Below are 22,247 nucleotides of genomic sequence, written 5' to 3' on the forward strand. Positions count from 1 at the left end.
GTTATTTATACATAATTTTTTAAGAGTTTGAAAGAGAGTAAACAATGTTGTAAAAAATTAAAAAAATGTATTAGTACATGAGCGCTCTTTTGCATGTATTTTATAATTCCGAAATAATTTATACTTGTTAATTGAATTAAAATTATACATACACATTTGTACAAATTTGTACAATATTTGTTTTACTTATACCATCCGTGTTGAGATGGGACAATTAAACCTTGTTTTTGGTTGCAATGGAACAAAAACAAATAAAAATGTGAGAATGTATATAATCAAAGATCCGTACGAAAATAGAAAAAAAGAACGAAGACTTTAAAAAATTGTTGATCAATCAATTGAGGATAGAAAGACAAAGTACGAATAACACGTAAGTAATAAACAAAAAGAATAAAGAAATAAATCATTAGAAAGAAATACAGATTTAATAAAACGAGAAAAGAATGTGATTAGAGAAAGATTTAAATGACGGTTGACCAAGAAAAAGAATAAAAGAAAATAAGTATGTAAGAAAGCAGAATAAAGATTTCCTATAGAGAGGAAGGTCGACGCGCAAATTTACCGTAAGAAAGAGATAGGTAGATTGCTAGATTGATTGATAGATAGATAGATAAATATATAGAGATAGATAGATAGATAAAGAGAGATAGAGATAGAGTGAGAGAAATCGAGAGAGAGAGAGAGAGAGAGTGAGAGTGGGAGGGAAGGAGTGAGTGAGTGAGTGAGAGAGAGAGTAAGGGAGAAAAAGAAGAGAGCGAGAGAGAGAAATTGATACAGAAAAACTAAAACTGGTAGATTGAAAAAACAAATACATAGGTATATAAATATAGTTAAACTAGTGATAACACATTTTTAGTGAATAAACAATTTATTATAAAGAGAGAGAGAGAAAGAGAGAGAGAGAGAGAGAGAGAGAGAGAGAGAGAGAGAGAGAGAGAGAGACATCAAACGGAAAATATTCAATATAATTAGGAAAAAAGGAGACAGAAAGAACAAAAGAGTGATAGATAGTGGATATTCGTGCTAGTGAGATAAAAAAAAGTGGAAGAGTGAAAAGTAGAAAGAAAGGAAAAGAGAAGAGGGAGAGAGAGAAAGAGAGAGAGAGTGAGAGAAAGAGAGAGAGAGTGAGAGAAAGAGAGAGAGAGAGAGATCAAAAGGAAAATATTCAATAAAATTAGTAAAAAAGAGACAGAAAGAACAAAAGAGTGATAGATAGTGGATATTCGTGCTAGTGAGATAAAAAAAGGGGATGAGTGAAAAGTAGAAAGAAAGGACAAGAGAAGAGGGAGAGAGAGAAAGAGAGAGAGAGAAAGTGGATGTGAGTGGGAAGAGAGAGAAGGTGGATGGAAAGAGAAAGAGTGCGATCTATAATTAGATATTTATAGATAGAGATAGAGGTAAAAAAATAAACAGATCAATCAATCGATAGATAATTAGAGTAGAGTTTTAATTTGTTTCTTTATTAAATGACGCAAAGTTAAATCGCTTATATCTCTTTACAACACAACGAGAGAGAGTGAGTGAATGAGAGCGCGCAGAATAGTGAGAATAGGATACAAAACATACCGAACGCGTTAGAACTGCAGAAAGACAACATGAAAGTGAAAACGAGTGATCGAGAGCATCGATGAAAATGGGAATCTTGTTATCATAAAAACGACCAAATATGTATCATCAGTGTAATTCAATGCAATCTTATTCCAATCGTGCGCATTAAATTATTCATTTAACTCAGATTTTTCGTTCATTGAATATTTTTTCAATATTGCTGTACATATTTAGCAACTCTGTGTTCTAGTTAGTAGTCCGTCGAGTGTAATTATCATTTACACGCATTAGCGTGAAAATTGATACGATAAACAGGATATGTGTGACAATACAACACATATCCTGATATAGTAATTTATCTGTGCTTAACAAAACTAGGTATTACAATTATATGACTGTATGAATATTTTTTTTTGTCAGACAGCCTTTGCAGCACTCCTGACACAATTTTACACTGTTATAAATAAAATGTACGTTTGGAAAAAAATATTTCCTATATGAAATCTATGGTTATGAATTTCCTTCAATATATTCCAAGCCATCGCCGTTTTATAGGCTCGCTTCGGGCGGTATGATAAAAGGTAACTGAGCTGTTAACCGTATCTTATGAAGTTTTAGCATTCAGCCTTTTTGCTATCTTCGTGGCAAAAGTGCTGGTGGATGAAAACGCCTTTTCTCCGTGATCGACCAGAAGATCTGAGCTATCCTTTCAAACGGCAACAATATCATTTTAATGAATGCAAAGGATGGGAGAACCTTTTCCCCTTTTATATCAGGTGGTTTTATAGCTGCTTAGCTATTTATACTATGAGGCTTGTTCTAATTCTAATTTTTTACCTACTCGTTAGATTTTGTTTACTACTTCAAGCTTGGTAACTGAAAAAACATAGGCATTTCTTCTTTATCATATTTGGCTTTTGAAATGTATCCTTATTTTTAATACGATAATTGATTACATTTAATTAGTATACACATTGAGATTTTATATAAAATACATTCTTGTTTGCAACGGTGAAATAAACGATAAAAGTGTGCTACGGAATGAATAAACTTAGACCGTTTCTATCGAACTTAAATCGAACATACTTTCAATAACATTAAACGAACTTTCCTGTTTGAACTGAGGGATATGTATTGCAATACTTCGAACCTGTTTAGTACAAATAAATTTAAGTAGGACAGTCATGCGAAGGAAAAAAACTATGAAACATATTCTACCAACAGTGGGGATAACCTATGGATCACTAATCTGGTGGAACAAAGCTCAACAAAACGTAGGCACCCAAACATTAAGCAGCATACAAAGACTAGCAAACCTATGTATCACAGGGGCGATGAGAACAACCCCTACAAATGCATTAGAAACTTTGCTAAACCTACCTCCACTGGAAATATTCATACAAGGAGAGGCTAAGAAAAGCTCACTTAGGCTCCAGAAACAATTAAATTGGAAAGGAACTAAATAATTCGGGCATACGACCATAACTAACAAAATCAAACACCCATTACTAGAAATGGGGACTGATTATATGATCCCGGAAACAATCTTCACAACTTCCTATAAAGTCTCAACGGACTATAAAGGAGAGGAAGAACAGAGGAGAGCATCAGATACAATGATGTGGTGCACATGTGGTTCCAAAACAAACGAAGGAACCGGATCAGGCGTTTTCTGTACAAGCCCAAAACATGAGCAATCAAACTCATTAGGGAAGTCTTTTAAGCAGAAATACATGCCATCAATGTTTGTGCCCGGGAAAATCTTAAAAGAGGTAACATTGACAAAAAAATCCTTATAAGATCAGATAGCCAAGCAGGCATTAACGCATTAGCATGTAAAAGAATCACATCAAAATTAGTCAGTGAATGCATCATAAATCTCAAAAACCTGGGGAAACACAACAACCTGATGATATCTTGGGTGCCAGAGCACAGGGGAATTTTGGGTATCGCAGAATGGATCCAAACAAAACAAAAGAAGAAGTGGATAAACTCTAGCGCTGCTAGACGTAGTAAACTTATGATCAAACAACCCTCACCAAGGCTGGCAAAAACACTGCTGCAATTGGAGAGGGCCAAACTAGAGGAGTGGTAGGACTACTAACCGGTCACTGGGCTAGTAGATCCCGCGGTCGTGGGTTCGATCCCCACCGTCGCCTCTGGACTTTTGTGACGCCTAAGGGGACCGGTGGCCGCAATTGAAAGAAATTGACACGGCACTCATCAATGGAAGAGGCGGGAACGGATCTCAGCGACCCTGAATTTGGTCCTAACCCCCTTCAAATGAGTTTCTTCGATGGAAGAACACCAGCTCAGCTGCAGTGCTCAGGAGGGAACACCTCCAGTCCCTGGTATAAAAAAAAAAAAAAAAAAAAAAACCCGGTCACTGGCATCTGAGAAAACATCTACACAACATGGGTATAAACAGCGATGATCCCATTTGCAGATTATGTAATGAGCAGGAGGAAACAGCTGCTCACATCATCTTCGAATGCGAAGCAACAGTTCAATGGAGATTTAACCTAACGCACGGAAATATCTTAGGGAATCAAATTTCAGCAGCGACAGTCAATGACCTGATACTTCTAAGAAGAAGGATTGAGTCTATTGACTAAGGAACTAGGAAGGTACAATAATCCAGAAGGCTGCAGTGCCAGGGAGTGCAAACCCCGCTTCCTAGTATCCTTCTTCACCTACCATACCATACCAACAGTGGGCGATTGTCTTAATCAGCTTGAGTGCTTAAACTAAGTTTGGGGAAATTTGTGACGAAATCTAAAGTATTCCATTGACCCGTCAAACCAGGTTAGTGTACCACATGTTATCGAACGGTAGGGACCGAGTCAATGTGTAAAATCAACATTATACTTTGTGGAAAGTACGTTTTGTATGAATGTATTTAGTAGCGTGAATGATGGTGGGAACATAGTGAACTATTGAGTATCTTGAGTCCAACCATTGGATTAGATATATAGAAATATGAATGTATATGTTGCAAATGTGTTTCTAGAGCCTTTTGAATACCAGAGGAATTTTAAATATAAAAAATGGCCAGGATAGCCATGACTTCCTTCCGGAATGCTTAATAAATGAATTCTAAAAATGTAGGTGACAAAAGTCATTTATTATTTATTGCAATACAATGTTACGTGATTGTGTATTGGCAATTAATTAAATAAATTATCTAAGTTACGAACTTTTTCTTTCTTTTTATTGTATTCTGTGTCACTCTACACATATCGAGCCGTTATGCGCAAGATATCTTTTGGCTGCTTCCGTTTGAGCATGATGGATGATTAATGTGATTTATGATTTAGAAAACGAAGAGGTCATTCTCCAGCACTCATAATGCTGTCCATGGGGTTCTTGTTATGCAGTCGAAGAGTTCGCCTGATGTTGGTCATTGTTCCAATCACAGTTTTTCAGCCTACATATAACAAAGTGCATTTGAGTGACTTCAAAAATCCAACTAGTGTCGTGGTCACATGTGTTCACCGACCAGCGTACCTACACTTACCATCAACTTTAACTTTAAATATATACGCCCTTTGAGAGCAGATTCATGCTTCTAGGAACTAAATAACCTCTGTGATGAGAGAAATGTTTAAGTTATTGATGATAGTGCTACTGGAAACTTAGAATGGTGTTTTACCAAAAGATAATCGTGATCGCAAGGTCGGAATTCGATTGAGGTTAGAAGGGTTAGTTGAACCTAATAATTCAATGCCGTAAGTGTAAATAGGTTTCATGTGGTGGTAGAGACGAGTCTTTTGTTGTCAAGCGATAATTTAGATACGTTGCCAAGTAGACGATTAATTAATCGGCAGTTCTGTTCTTATAAGCCGGGTATGAAGGTTCCAGGTGGTTCGCTCGTCTAAATTCAGCCAAAGGTGGTACGTATTTTTCTCTTGAATTGAATTTGTTTGTTTGTGGTAAATGCAAAAAAAGTTAGATCTCTGATATTCACCAATTATTGTAATGATAACTGACATGTTTTTTATTGATGTTATTTTTACCTTAATAAAATAAAACTAGTAACATTTTTGTCTGATTTTCGGTTTGAATGAAATAAAGTTTAAAAACTAGTATGTAGGATTGCAGGCAAAAACTTGTTTGAAACATGTCGGAATTGAGACAAACTTAATCAACCTGATCGGTAAGATAACCTTATGGATATGTGTTAAATGGGATGAATGGGCAGTGGGTATTGCAGGATAAAATAAATCGATAAAACAGCGCGAAGGAATAAATAAACGCAGCCTGTTTTGAACATACGTCCATAAACAAACGGTTTCAAACTTTAAATGAAACTCTTTTGAATGAAGGAAATATCAGATAGGAACGTTAACACAACTTTTGATCAATTTTTTTAAAATGCTTTTACAATTAATTGTTTATTATAGGAACTCAACATATTGTGTTCTTCCTTATATTTATTTGCAAAAGAATAATCGCTATATATTATTCGGTTGATTTCAACTCCAAACAAGTATCATTCCTGTTCGAATTGTTATCAATACGACTGAAACTAGCTAAGTCAATGAAAGTGATGTCACCTTAGCCGCAATACACACTGGCTTAATTTAATCCTACTTAAAGGGACGCTTTAATGAGAACCGATAACCTTATCCCACTCCAATTACTAAAGGTCACTAAATTAATAAGGAAAACCGCTGTTGACTTTGACCTAGCCCGTGCATGCCTCTGAGTGTGTGCGTGTGTGTGAGAGGATATGTTGAATAATGTATTCTTGAACTTGGCACCGGTTAGAGTCTAATGTTGTGTTAGCGCCAGGCAATTTGCCTTTCAAGTGGGCGCCTTATTTGAATAGCACGCCTCAAACTTGGCATGCTAATAGTGAGCGCTAATACCGGAATGAGCCATACACTATTATCAACGTCCGTATTGATTTAGTTATAGTTATCACCATTCCTTAGAATCCATTCGATGGACTGTATCGAAAAGACTCTCTCTTTTACCTCTTAATTGGATTTATAACATTCCATTAACAGTGGAAAATAGAACTTTTTTTTGTGACACTACCGACAATGAAGTCATATCAACCTCCAACGCACTCTGGAGGACCATGGGGCAGCTACTCGATATTCCGCCATCGTCCCTGCACTTACTCTTTCGCACAAACACAAATAAACAACTATATACACAAACAAATAAACATAAAGGTACAATACACTGTAGAGGTACACTTTTATATGTGATATTTACAACATTTACAGATGGGGAAGCACCCTCATTTCCCTAAAAAAAATCGGAACAGGAAACTCAACAACCCACTGTCATATCATGAAATAGTTAATTTATTCCGCGAATTCAGAATCATTATTGCCAAACTATCTTAAAACTTGCGTTAAATTATTTTGTACAGTGTTAAAAATGTACTAAAGTAGCAATTAATTATGACATATGGTGTTCGTAAAAGAGACTTTTTAATTAATGTAATGAGACATTCAATTTTCCTTGTTTCTGTTCATCTCTCTACTCATTTAAAATTCAGTTTTAGAAGTTTTTATTTATTTAGGTCAAGTTCGTTCATATATACCCTCTTAAACACTATATATGAGGGCAAAACCGAACGTAAAAACGATCGTCAATGCAATGTGTCGTCTTTTGATTTACATAGTAGTCTACAGCAATATAAAGCTTCAACCCTTAAATTTTCATTTATTTTGTTGAACGCTAGGTTAGAAGTGTAACAAAATTCTCTCATTATTTTTACACAAAAATAAAATTAATCATCATTAAGTCCTACCTTTATACGCAAAAGAAAATATATATCTCATTTTAAATTACACATGTTAAAAGTTTTTATTGTCCTGATTGACTATATTGCCCATCAAAAACCAAAACCCAACATCACTATTTCACTTACTATATGCAATGTGCGTAAACACGTTGCATATTTTTTTAAATAAAAACCTTTTAATGGTACAATAAGTTGTTAATTAAATTTTAAATTATCACTGGATATTTTCCGGCACTTTGTTGTATTTTCTTTCAAATCCATTAACATTTTTTATTAAAATTCATAAATTTCTGATCTTGTTAATTTGGTTTCATCACAACAAGGGTTTAACATACATACACGTAGTTTGAAATAAACTACAAAATACGAGTGTACGGGTTTTGTCTTTGAGTGTATTTGTACTGATAATGTTACCTGCAATAAAAAAGTATAAATATACAAAAACAACCCTGTTTAGTACCTCAAGGATAGTGGTTATTAGTCCTGATTAATTACAAATTTGTTCAAGAGATTTATTGTGTTTCTTTCCCTACGTTGCTCCGTTTAGAGCCAGTTTTTGTGCAATCATTTTATTAATGTAATATTTCCAAATAATCTCTTTAATAGCCACGATGGCATTTCACAGTTTACAAAGATTACAGATGTTTAACCAACACACTAAACATTGCTATATACATAATAAATTCTGCAACAAAACTCGAACAAAAAATTATACAAAGGAAAAAATCAATAGTCCGCAATACACAACAACAATATTTTTGACTATTGTCAGTACCTGGAAATCTGGCTGTTAAAAATCCCTAACAAACATTCAACATTAAAAAACTTTGCCGACGTAGGTACATCAATTTATAAAATAAACAGACGAATAAGAAATGATCAACCGTTGAAAAACAAGTCTATTTCCTCTTGGAAATATTCTGTCACGAAAGGCAATTAGTGGAAAACGACGCAATCCCGTGTTTTTGCCCAGAGGCCTAATTATCTCTAATATAGGATTCCGATTCGGAACATGTGAGACGGAATATGGATTATGCCTCTGCATTTAGGTCTCTTGCAATAACATTTTTTTAACGAATCCACAACACGGTTTCTACATTCAAATAATCCAAACTTGTCATGAATATGAAAATTGGTATTTGTTAGAAAAGGGATAACGAGTGAAAATGGTCACATTGTCCAACACATGTCATTAGTTGATGAATTCTGAACTTTCTCATTCTTTTCTTTTTTTCACAGAATTTTTATCATTAAAAACAACAAATAAGAATAGTCTAGCCAGCAAATTGTCATAACTTACGCGCGCGTGCGTGTATGTGTGCGAGTATATGGAATAAGTGTTTTATATTTTTACATAAATTACAACTTTATAAATGTAATCAAATGCAGCAGTGTTTACAATGTTTGGATATATGTGTGCTCGTGTGTAAAGGTGAAAGAATGGGATAGAGAAAGAGAGAGAAAGAGAGAGAGAGAGGGAGAAAGAGAGGAAAAGAGAGAGAGAGAGAGAGGGTGAGAGAAAGGAAAAGAGAGAGAGAGTGTGAGAGAGGGTAGAAGAGAGTGAAAGAGAGGGGGTGGGAGTAATTGAGTGAAAGAGTGGGTAAGATTGCGTGAGAGAGCGAAAGAGAGAGAGAGAGAAGAGAGAGAGAGAGAGAGAGAGAGAGAGAGGAAGAAAGAAAGAGGGTGTGAGAGAGAGACTATGAGAAAGGGCGGAAGGGAGTGAAAGAGAGGGGGTGGGAGTAATTGAGTGAGAGAGTGGGTGAGATTGCGTGAGAGGGCGAAAGAGAGAGAGTGTGAGAGAGAGACAGAGAAAGAGAGAGAGAGAGAGTGTCTGAGAGAGAGAGAGAGTGAGTCAGTAGAAAGGAGTGAAAGAGAGGGGGTGGGATTGCGTGAGAGGACGAAAGAGAGAGAGAGAGAGTGGGAGAGAGAAAGGGTGGAAGGGAGTGAAAGAGAGGCGGTGGGAATGATTGAATGAGAGAGTGGGTGAGATTGCGTGAGAGGGCGAAAGAGAGAGAGACAGAGAGAGAGTGAGAGAGAGAGAGAGTGGGTAGAAAGGAGTGAAAGAGAGGGGGTGGGATTGCGTGAGAGGACGAAAGAGAGAAAGAGAGTGAGAGAGTGAGAGAGAGGGTGAGAGATAAAGGGTGGAAGGGAGGAAAGAGAGGTGGTGGGAGTGATTGAATGAGAGAGTGGGTGAGATTGTGTGATAGGGCGAAAGAGAGAGAGAGAGAGAGAGAGTAAGAGCGATAGAGAGAGAGATAGAGAAAGAGAGAGAGAGTGAGAAAGGTTGGAAGGGAATGAAGAGAGGTGGTGGGAGTGATTGAATGAGAGAGTGGGTGAGATTGTGTGAGAGGGTGAAAGAGAGAGAGAGAGAGAGAGAGAGAGAGAGAGAGAGAGAGAAAGAGAGAGAGAGAGAGAGAAAGAGAGAGGAAAAGAAGGAGAATAGAACTAGAAAGCGTTAGAAAGAGAGAATGGGAATGTTTACTGATTTGATAAATCTTTAAGTTACTTTACCCATGGTGTTGTCCAGATCGGAGATTTGATTTTAAAATTTATTTTTAACAGCACAAAAAACGGAACATATAAAAAACAATATAACCTATAATAAATAATCTACGCGATAAGCTGTGATGATCACAGTGATTTGCACGCTTCGACGATTTTATTCTTAAGATCATCACTAAAACCCGGAAGTTATCCTTTGCCTTTCAAGTTTCTCAAAAATGAAAAATCAATTCACTGCCACCATTTTTGCAGACAACGAAATACGGGCAGAAAACTATTCTACTGAAACCTAATTTTCAATATCTATTTTAACATAATTCCTTCCTGTAAAGCAGTAGACTAATAAAAATACTGTACAAATTTCTATCAACGGTAGATTTTATCGACTGCTTTACAATTATATTGGTCTATTAATCAGAATAATTACTTAACATTAATAAAAATTAAACGATTTGCTGACAAATAAAAACAAACAATTCAGAATTAATGCTAATATTTAATTAATTAAATGAAATTAGACAAATATTAAAAGATAATGCATACAATACATAATCCGTAACAAACATACACTCACATAAATGAAAATATACACGAGTAGATAAAATTTTGACACATGTTTTTAAATAAATAATGCATTCTCTTTCACTCTTTCTGTTATTCTTTCGTTCCCTCTTTCTCTCTTTTTCATTTTCTCTCTTTATTTTTCTCTATTTATTCTTTTTTTATCTGTCTGTACCTCTCTGTCTAGCAATCTATCTTTCTTTCTCTCTTTGATAATAGATTTACATATAATATCGATAATAAAAGGTGGAAAACTAAATTAATTCTTTCATACAGGACAGCTAAGAAAACCCCCATATTACGATACTTAATTAAACTTCGTTAATATTAATTAAGATATGATAAATATTAATAAATTCCTAAATAAATTAAACTAAAAAACATGTGCTGCTGCTAAATTAGAACAGTTGTTTCTTTTCCCATGGATTATTATAACTCCTTGCAAATCTATTGTTCAGTTGATCTCAATCCAAACAATTTGTTTGGTTACCTTAATTAATTCAGAATCACGTTTTTATTTTAATAATTTATAAATTTACTTTTTCAACAAAGAATATATTGTGTTGGTTTTAATTGCTTAATGGCGTACGATCACGTAGTAGTTGCGATCGGAAATGCATACGAAATTTATGACTAATTGAACATTATTGACTAATTGTGGTGAATATCATTCGATAGGAAAATATCTATAATACATAAATTGAGAAACTTGTCGAAAATATTAACGGTTTAGTTAATTTTTATTATTTAAATGTAACGAATGTGCGATAATTGAATGTGAAATTTGAAATAATTGGGGCTTAATAGATGATGCCCAACGGTTTTATTGTTAATTTAAACCACTCATCGGATTTTGTATTGCCCCCATACAAAAACGGTGGTACACAAAATAATCCATTTGTGCTTGTAAACCCACGTATGAAGGAAAAAAATGTATTTTTCCAAAGAAATATAAGAAAGCCAATCGTGCCTTCTGACATATTACAAACAACTTTGTAGAATTTTCGTCTCTTGTGAATTTTTTTTTTTTTGCATTGTTTTATATTTACTAAATTGTATGAAACAGTTTATTACGTATGTAATATTTTGACATTAGTATATTTATATAGTAGTATAATAAAAATAAGTAGTATAATATAGTATATAATATTTTATTTAAATTTATGTCTTAACACTTAATTTATAGTTATTAATTATATTAATATTTAATTAATTTAATAATTACGGTGAAATGGTTTATCCAGCAGAGTTAACTGTATTAATATCGTGAAGAAGAGGATTTGGATTTAGACGTTGATTGCTTTTCTAATAGGTTAAACATAGAACGGCTATGCATCAAGGGGTGGCTTGTTTGCAGTTGAAGACGGCTGTTGGTTAATAATCTAGACCGATTGTGATTGCCTTCAGTAGCTGAATTTCTCATCCAGCCACCATTCCATCTCCACCTCTGACTTTTCTAATGAAGACGAAAGCTGTAAATGATGAGCTTTACCTGCCGCCTAGGTAATATTGATTGTCTTCACAGCCGGCCGGCGGAAATGAAAGCCTAGAAGCGTGAATTGTAGTGTTTTTCATCAAGGGGGTAAAGGAAAAAAACGAGCTCCTAGATTGTTTGGTGAAGGAGAGACGGTTTGAATATTTACGGAGGACGACGAAATCTTCTTTCACCCCCTTCATTCCGTCTTTTCACTTTGTTTATTCACTTGTTTCTGATTCTTTCTTTAGAAAAAAAAAATGAAAGAGTTTAAGCGCTCGACTAATTTAATTATAAAGAAACAGAAAAGATAAATTATTTTATGAAGTTTTATAAATCCGATTCTACTACGTCTTTTCAACATTAAGATTCACGCTTTGGATTCATGCAAACACTCCTAAACATTTAATTCAATCAATTAATTATTATTTTTATGTAGAGTTTTGGTTGAGATAAAAAAGGCAGTGTGCAGGAGGATTCAAACCCACGACTTCGGCTAAATACGCCGCTGCTCTTCCACTTGAGCTATCGTGACTTCGATCCTCTCGGACACCAACTCCACATCTCATCCTATAACGGTTCGAATTTTCCCACTTTTTGCCATTTTCAAATGTCGTGTAATTAGGATGGATTCTCAGCGACTTATGAAGTGGCCACGGGGAGCTGTTAGTGAAGTGATACTTCTATTACTTATTAAATATTAATCCATTTATTTTTTTAGCGGTCAATTGACCAAATTACTTTTTTCGAATAATTATTCTGTTTATGTAAGGTTTTGGTTGAGATAAGATGAGCGTTGGTGTCCGAGTGAATCTAAGTCATGATACCTCAAGTGGTAGAGCAGCGGCTTATTTAGCGGAAGATCGTGGGTTCGAATCCCGCTCGTGACACTGACTTTTTATCTCAACCAAAACCTCACATAATAAGAATAACTATTTGAAAGAAGTAACTTTGTCAATTGACCATTAAAAAATAAATGGATTAAATTCAATATAAAATAAATAAGCTACATTTTAATTACGCCTTGATTGTTATTATAATGTAAACGCCTTAATATTTAATCTACAAATATTAAAATGAAGAAAATATAAAAATACACTAAAAAACACAAGTACGTAAACAATTTGATACCCTCTAAACATTACTATATCCATCCTATTCCAGTTAAAATTATGGCACGGATTGTAGTTATTAATTTATTATTAATCCTACTTTATTCACTGTTAAAACCAAAATGTTCATAATACCGTAACTAATAGTCTAAAATATGGCCAGTAACGCAAAATAATTCAATGCACATTATGTAATGTAATATAATGTGTAATAAGCATAGAAGCTTTTGAAAACCATAAACAATTTGATGCAATATTTTTTTGTTTGATGATTGTTTTTGTTTAATATAAATGGCATTAACAATATTATTTTACTATTGAATAAGAGTTATTTTTATTGCACAGATGTTGTATTTACTTTTTTATATAAAGATATAAATAAATTGTATAAAATTCCTTAATTCTAAGAAAATCTCAATCGGTATCATAAATCTGAAACTCCCCAGGTTAAAAATAAAACCTTTTTTTAAATTTGTATTTTGGAACTTCCCACCAATTGTTTTAATATTCTTACACACCCGTTCTTCTTTTATTTCAATTGATGGTTTTGCTTCCTCTGCCTCAGGTTTTTCTTTGTGTTGTGATAGACTTCAAGAAACTCGTTTTTCCTTAATGTACAATTTCTTGAATCCCTTGGTTTTGAAAACAACAAACAATATGACGCAATATTTTTTGTTTGAAGAAAAAATATATAATTAGAATTATCAGATTGTTTTTGTTTAATGTAAATGGCATTAAAATTATTATTTTGCTATTGACATATGAGTTATTTTTATTTCACACATGTTGTGTTTACTTTTTTGTTGTTTTTGCGTTTGCCTTATAAGGACATAAATAAATTGTAGAAAAGTTCTTAATTGTATGAAAATCTCAATCGGTGTCGTAAGTCTGAACCTTTCCCAGGTTAAAAAACAAACTTTTTTAAAATTTGTATTTTGGAACTGCCCACTGATTGTTTTAATGTTTTTAGACACCATTCTTCTTTTATTTCAATTGGAGGTTTTGGTTGCTCTGCTTCAGGTTTCTCTTTGCGTTGTGAAACTTGTATTTTTCTTAGTGTACAATTTCTTGAATTTTTTGTCTTAGTTGTCGGTTTTTATAAAAAAGCACTTTTTTTTAAGTTGTTAGTGTACCCTTTCTAATTTAACTCAAAAGGTAGATGAAATTGAAAATTATCTAAACCTGGAGGAGGACAACCCCCTTCAGCGCACTTATCCCGACAGTCGGAATGTTGAGATCGCCTTCTCCTTTAGAAGGCTCATTTGTGTTAGGCCAAAACAAGGATTCCCTTTATGGTGACGAACATGTTTTCTAAATAAGAAATGAAAATATAAGTTTTGTGATGTCCAGAAGAGAATAACGTTACTGGTGATTATTAAACATAAAAAAATAAGCTAAAATAAGGGAAATTAGGAGAATATACGACGGAATTGGATTTTTCAGTTAACTTTTACAGAATTTTTACGATGTCAATAGCAATAACACACCAGGGCAATTTCGACTTCATGGATGTTGTAGGATTTTTTAATAAGCAAATTTTTTTTTAATCTAAAAGTAAATTTTTAATAAGCATTGTATAAATTAATTTTTTTTCACATCCTACATGTATTTGTAAAATTAAAACAATGTTTATAAATCCCAGGCCCTGAAGATGATTTAAATAAATATCGAAACGTTGGCACGATAAAGAAAATGTTTTTCTAAACCCTACGTCACACCAGACCGCATCTCACGATCTCCGAATGATCATTTTTTAAAATAATTTTCACCAATAGATTTTAAATAGTCTTTATATTTGTTTTAAACAAACACGTCGAGTAAATAATTAAACATTCTATAAAAAGATAAAATGTCTAATAAGAATGTTTTTTGCAGAGTATAAATGAAAATTTAATAAGAACACCCCTTCCTAAGAAGGCTTGAATGTAACAATACTAAACGCCATTCATTATATTGTTGTAGAAAACCCCCATTAATTATAATTATAATGTGCTTGGTGAACTTTTTTAATTACGAACAGCCTCTTACATTTTTGTATATATATTTTAACTCGAATTTCCTCAATCGGTGTAATTGGCAATTAAGAGCGGAGAATACTTATTTCGTACTTTTCTTTAACTGAATATCATATTTACCGTTAAGCAATTGAGAAAGGCGAATCGGATAAAACATAATTATATCCTTTCAGGCGTTCTAAACCAGAATACTAGGTTTTTTTAGAAAATTTTTGTTGGCTGTACATAGATATTACTGTTAAAATTTTCTCAATGGACATTTCCAAATTAGAAAAATTAATAGGCAAAACAACACAATTGTCTATAAAACTTTTTCTCGAGCAGCCGTCTAAAACTTAAATATATTTGTTTTTTTATTTCATTACATTTTCTATCCCATAACCCATTTGCATCTAGGGGTCGGATATTTAGCTGTGTCAATGTATGGATAACCCCATCGATGGTGATCGACAGATATGGTCCACTTTTGTATTTGTGAAATTAATACGCACTGATTTGAACAGTTCTGATTTTCATATTTTTCCACTGATTTATTTGCTTGCAAGTTTGTGAAGGTTTCTACAAGAATGAATTACGATCAGACCTGTTGAAATCACCCCTGTTCCATTTGTAAAAGTTTCCAGTTTTACCACAATATCCAACAAAATCATTGTGTTGCTGTTCTTTCAGAATGTTCTAAAATAAGCTTCACTGCAAAGCTGTACAACAAAAGAGGGGTCCGTGTTTGAGTAAAATGTAACCTATCCTTAATCGTATGCTTTTATTAATTAAACAGAAGAATTAATATATTTTTTTCCAATCATAACAAGATGAAGGGGGGCGTCGGTGCCGCAAGGTTTATTCTTTGACACGGCGCTCATCACTGTAAGGTAATGGTTCCGGGTTCGAATCCATCGTCGGCCCTGCATTACTCCCGACATACTTACAAATGGGCTTTTTTTTTTCAAAAACACCGGCACCCTGAGGGTTTATATGACCTCTGCTGTTGCGAACCCTCGTTTAAAAAAAAAAAAAAAGAAGGAATACGTTTCAATCTCCTCCCTGATTAAAATTTTCTTTGTATATTTAAAAAAAATTAGTGTGATAACTAAACTTTTTTTCTCCTGTCTAGTGAAAGTTAAATGATAACAAAACTAGTGCCCATTTACAATAAAGACTATTAACAAAAAGAAAGGAATATTGAAAACTTGTCTTTCAATCCGGCTCTTCCTTGAATATTGCAATAAGTATTCCTCGTGGCTCCAAAAATAAAATAGGCGATTTATGTGGGTTTATATAAAGATAAATGGTGCTCGATATAATATTAAAATCTATTTCCCTTCTCAAAGGTTACCACCTTGACGCTCCTCGGATATAAACAACCTTTTCACATTTTCAATCTCTCTGGGCCAGAATCTTATTTTAGGGGTTTGCAGTTTTATCACGTCAACTACTTACTGGTAACGATCTTAAACGATATTTTTTCTTCTTAGCATAAATTTACATTGTTGGAAAGAATTTTTTTTATACAGTGAACACTTTGCTTAAATAGAAACAATTTATTTTATAACTCAACAGTCACGCCATGCAGCGTTAAAGCTTGTTATGTAATTATTCATCAATAATAATAAAACTGTATAGCTTGTATTTTTTAATTAAGGAAAATTCAGATACTTAAAATTGACTTTCTAATGTCTAAATTACTGACTATCTGTAAAATTGCTTATGAAAATGGAACACATAAGACTGTCAAAAAAGAATTTGTTTTTGCTTGATGCAAGGTAGTATAAAACAAAGTATAAATTAGTAATAAGAAGGAAGATATAACATACTATACTCGCACCTGTGAATAATACATTACATAAATCCATTAGATTTCGTGTCCGGTTGACCAAATAACCTCTTTCAAATAATTAATCTTTATGTAAAGTTTTGGTTGAAATAAAAATGTTAGTGTCACGAGCAGGATTCGAACCCACGACCTTCGGCTAAATACCCCGCTGCTCTACCACTTGAGCTATTGTGACTTCGATCCTCTCGGACACCAACTTCCCATCTCAACCCACCTTTGAATTTTCCCTCTTGCCATTTTTCAAATTCAGTTTGAATCCCGCTCGTGACACTGACTTTTTATCTCAACTAAAAACCTTAATTAATTGAATGATATTTATTAGTCAAGCGGACCACGAAAAATAGTGAATCTTTTTTTAATGTTAATATCATTCTTGAATTAGCCAACCGAAAAGTTTGGGTTAAAAGTTATGACTTTCTATTATCATCTTTTTAAGATTAGTAAAACTACATAGGTAATTTCAAATACAATTTATATTAAATTCACTAATTTCGTGGTCCGCTTGACCAATTAATATATTACAATTAATTAAGGTTTTTAGTTGAGATAAAAATCCCGCTCGTGCCATTAACTTTTTATCTCACTTAAAAACCTTAATTAATTACAATTTATATTCTTGATTTTCACAATTTACTTTATAACTTTCCTATGTAGTTTAAGTTAGAAATGTTCTTCAAGGTAGAGTTCTTTGTTTTTCATCATTAAACCACCTCTCTGATTTTTTTAAATATACAGGGAACCCCTAAAGTATAAACCAATTTTGATCCTGTCCTTTTTGCTAAAACCATCACCAAAACTTCACACTACTGGAGGTCTCGAGTTAAGAGAAAACAATAAAATTTGACCCAGAAAAGTCTTCTCACACTCACTTTCGCCCACCGGAAAATGATCCCTCTTCCAGTTCACGTTATTAATATGCCCCATTCTAACTACCGATAAGGTCCAGTATCTTAGATATCTACAAACGACTGAAGTCGAATCAAGACGTTTTCTGCCTCTACATTTTTTCACGATTTCTTGCTAAACGCTCTAACGTAAAGTGCGGTGTTCAAGAATTTAACATTCGCCGCATCCACAGCCTTACCAATTCATAATCCTTAAAATATCCAAAGAAAATACACACACAGCCCTAATAGTTCTTTTGTCCAAGTTGAAATCTCATTACCGCAAATTTCATCCAACCCAAACGAGCTCCATCAAAACCGACTCACAAGTTCTGCTGTTCAGTGAGTGTGACAATGATAGTGACACCATTCCGTAACAAATAAACAACATTGTAGACTCGTTGAAGTACTGCCGGTAAGTAGTTTTCCCACTGTTGTTTACAATTGTATTAACTTTTAATTATTTTAAGGTATATTAAACTACAATTACAAAAATTGTACCACATAATTGGGGTACAAGCAGTAATGAAAAGAAAAAATATAAACATGGTATCCCGTCGACAGCCGTTAATATTTTAGGAGATCCTCCTCAGGTTTCTCAGGAGGTCATTTCAAATTGCACAAAAAGTTCCTGATTGTTTAAATTCTGATTCTCAATAGTAATCGAGATATTTCACTTTTCGTCTTATGTCATTCATTCATGCACTTTTACCTTAATGTTCCCATATTTGATAAAATCGCGATCTTGTAGCAATCCGAATACCACAATGGAAATGGCTTTAAAAATTAAAAAAAGTGATCAATTTTTAATAGTTACCTTGAAAAAATAAAAAGCTTTTACAAAATAAATATTTCAAATGTCCACCTTCCTAAAGAATTCTAGCAAACTTCGTTGTTTTTAAAAGCTTTTTATATTAAATGTTTGTGGGTGTTGATTTGTAAAATTTTGTTCTAAAGAGCCTTTCTTGTTTACTTTTTATTACGTTCAGTATTTTAATAGACGTGTCAAATTCTTAATGGCTAATTTATTTGTACTACCTTTTAACTAAAAAAATCAGATTTTTAGCAATTAAAAGTTAATATTACATTAATAATAACTGACCTTTGAAAGATTAGGTACATCTGCTTATTGGGTATTAGTAGAGGCAACGTTTTTGTAAGCGCCATGTATATCATATTTGCAAAAGCAATAAATCTACTTAAACTTTGTAAAACAACTTTGGAAATTCTTAAAATTTTATCTTTTAAATGATTTTGTATTTTGCTAAGTTAAGGCTGCAATAAAAAAAATAATCTAATATAGCTTTTATGCGTTTTGCATTTTGTAATAAAATTTACAGTAGGTTTAACAATTTATGAGATAAGGCAATGCAATAAAGCTGCGAAAAATGTATGATGTAACTAGAAAAGTGAAATATCTCCAATAATTGATAATGAGAATTAGATTTTAGACAACATAAAATTTTCGTCCATTTTGGCATGTAAGCTTCCTCCTGATGTAATGATGTCAGTGCAGGAATATTCTGTGAATACATTTTTCTTCTTAATGTTATTTGTACCCTAATTGAAAGTAATTGTAATGTACAATACTTCAATTTTTTACAGGCTATAAGCCTTTGCTAAAACTTTGCTAATTCATGTGTTTTCCAAAATTGCAAGAATAACTACTTTAATTTTTTTTCTAAATTAATTTATAATATTTAAAACGTTTTACATGCATTTCCATGCTCGTGACGCTGATTTTTTATGTCAACCAATACCTTACATAAAGATCAATTAATTGTAATACATTATATATTTGCTGCAACTTTTAATAATTCAATTCATAACGATAAATCTATAAAAAGGAAATTATCATACAAATCACTTTAAAAGGTCTATTAAATTTATTTTAAAGAAAAAAAATGTGATTCTATTTTTTTAAAAAATTAGAAAACGACTCCCACGTTTACTGTCTTATGGCGGAGACCTTTGTTTATGATATATTTTTCCTCTACGAGGGTGGCAGGTCGGAGGGTTGTTATTGTAAGTATGAGTGTGGAACCCTTTTCCGGACAGTATATAATACAAGAGCACCACTCGGGCTTTATGTAGTGGTCCTGCTAAGGACTAGGTGTCCTAGTATAAAATAGTATCTGGCCCATTCACCTTCCGCCTGGCCCGCTCTGTAAACTGAAAGAGGTCTTCGTTTGTATAGCTTTTCACCGTGAAAACCGCTCAACAAACCACAAATGCGGTATTATGCAACTTTTGTTCCGGTCGCAAATTAATCCCGGTTTCTACGTAAAAGCCGTTTTTCGCCCAAGTCCAAACCAATATTGTTCTTCCTCTTCAAAAGGCAGCTTATACATAAAAGGAAAAAAAAGACACTCGTATTTTGTTGTTAATTTCAAACTCATATCATTTAGTTGTGACATCAACAGACAATTAGGATATTAGATAATTAAGCATAAATACATTATCATTAGTAATAAGCCTACATTTAATTTATTGTTTACCATATAAAGTATCTCTTGAAAAATATTCTCGGATGTCTCTCTGTAGGAGTGATAATCCCATATTTTCTCAGTGCATTCGCTGTTTCCTGTCTACTTTTAATTTGTGTAAGTTCTCTATTAGTTAGTTCTTAGCTTGGAATAAATTTAAATTTCAAAGGGACGGTACAGATGCTAAAAAATTTCAACTTTTGAATACTCCAAAAACGGTATTAAATATTCGTTAATAAATTATTCTAAATTTGTTGTAGATTTAAACGGTTGATACATTTTGGCCTAGGCATCTACTCTATGGTCAAATACATGCACATTTAATTATAATATGCTGCTAGTTATCCAAAATCAAACCTTATAATTGTAGGAAGCTTTTGGAGTTGGACTAGCATTGGGTACATGCACGTCTCCTGAAAAGTCTCATTGTTACATTAATAATGTATTTTATTTCCAAAGAAATGACCTGGGTATAATTATTTATTGCTAACAATATATTAGAGCCTTTGTCCTGTGATGATGGATGTACTTATTAAGCTTAAGATTTTCCTTACTTTTTGCTCGAAATAAATAATTTTGATAAACAAAACTGTCATTCTTAAGATTAATTATCATAGACAGGAATAGAAAAATAGACTTTCTGAACTTAGAAATTATTTCTGTAACTATGTTGTAATGTTGTAATTCCGAAGTAATTGTTTTATTATTAAAAAATTACTGGAAATATTGGAAATTATCCTCGCTCCGGCGGTAAATAGACTAAAACGATACACAGAGTAGATTAGCATGTCCCCTGTGCAACACATATAAATTATGACACATAAATACTGAATATCAAATAATTAATATGCATCGTATGTTAATGCAAGTAGTGCTAATTTTGGCTTACTGTTGGTAACATTATTTTTACATTTAATTATTCTTTGTATGTAAGGTCTTGGTTCAAATGGAAAAGTTAGTGTCACGAGTGGGCTTCGAATCACGGCCTTTCCATCTCAACCAAGACCTTTCATAAAAAGAATAATTAATTGAAAGATTTAATTCTGTCAATCTTACTACTAAACATAATAGATTAATTTTACAATTTGATCGTTACCGATCTTTGCTGGTCTGTAAACGCGTTTCGGCATTTTCATAATTCCACTGTTAGTTCTATGTATATATATTATTTATACAATAATACAAATGTTAAACGTTTTAATAAACATGTGTGTTTAGTGACCGTTAGATAATTAATAATTCGGAGATAGCAAGATCCGTTCTGGTGTGACGTATGTTTTAGAGAAACATTTTCTTTCTCGTGCCAACGTTTCGATCTTTATTGAGATCATATTCACGGCTTAAAGTGTTTGTTTTCCGTGTATATGTGTCATTCTTGTCTGTCGTGTTGAGAGTCTCAACTTTTAAATTGAAAAATTCCTATTTTTCGAAATGTGTATGAAATATTGGTATTTATTAAGTTTTCACTACCTTGACTTCAAGATATTTTTTAAAGGGATAAGGGTAGAAAATTTTCACATTTTGCCAGAAAATCTTTTAACATGGATGTTTTTATGCCGGATGCATAATTTTTGCCTGACCATTTTTCATCATGGTTGGGTTGGGTAAATTAACTATGGTGAAATTAGGGTTATGGTTAGTTATGGTTGATTGGCTAGTGAGGGACAGGTCAGGGAGAGTTATAATTAGGTCAGGTTTAGAGAGGGCTAGGTTATGTTCGGAGTAGAGTAAGGGTTAATGACAGGCTAGATTACATATCCATGACTGAATGTTTTTTCGTAGAACAAAGAAAATATACGAGTGCAAATTCTCCTCCTTTCGTAGCTATCGTTAACTTCAAAAACGTGCGAAAATGTAATAAAACAACAATCGTTATACACGTCACTGTGTTGTTACAACATATTAAATAAATTCCTTATTCTCGGTTTTTTTCAGCGATGAAAAAACTCATTGTATGATAGATCTTATTAGTGCTTGAATTAAAGTGACAAGTTGGGGATTTGGCGTAAAGAGAATAATCGGCCATCGTTGTAGTTCTCACCGAACCGTCCTATCCTATTTTCGCTTTAA

This window comes from Cimex lectularius, unplaced genomic scaffold (assembly GCF_000648675.2).
Source record: "Cimex lectularius strain Harlan isolate CLEC.00 unplaced genomic scaffold, Clec_2.1 scaffold7, whole genome shotgun sequence".
NCBI classification, from domain to species: domain Eukaryota; kingdom Metazoa; phylum Arthropoda; class Insecta; order Hemiptera; family Cimicidae; genus Cimex; species Cimex lectularius.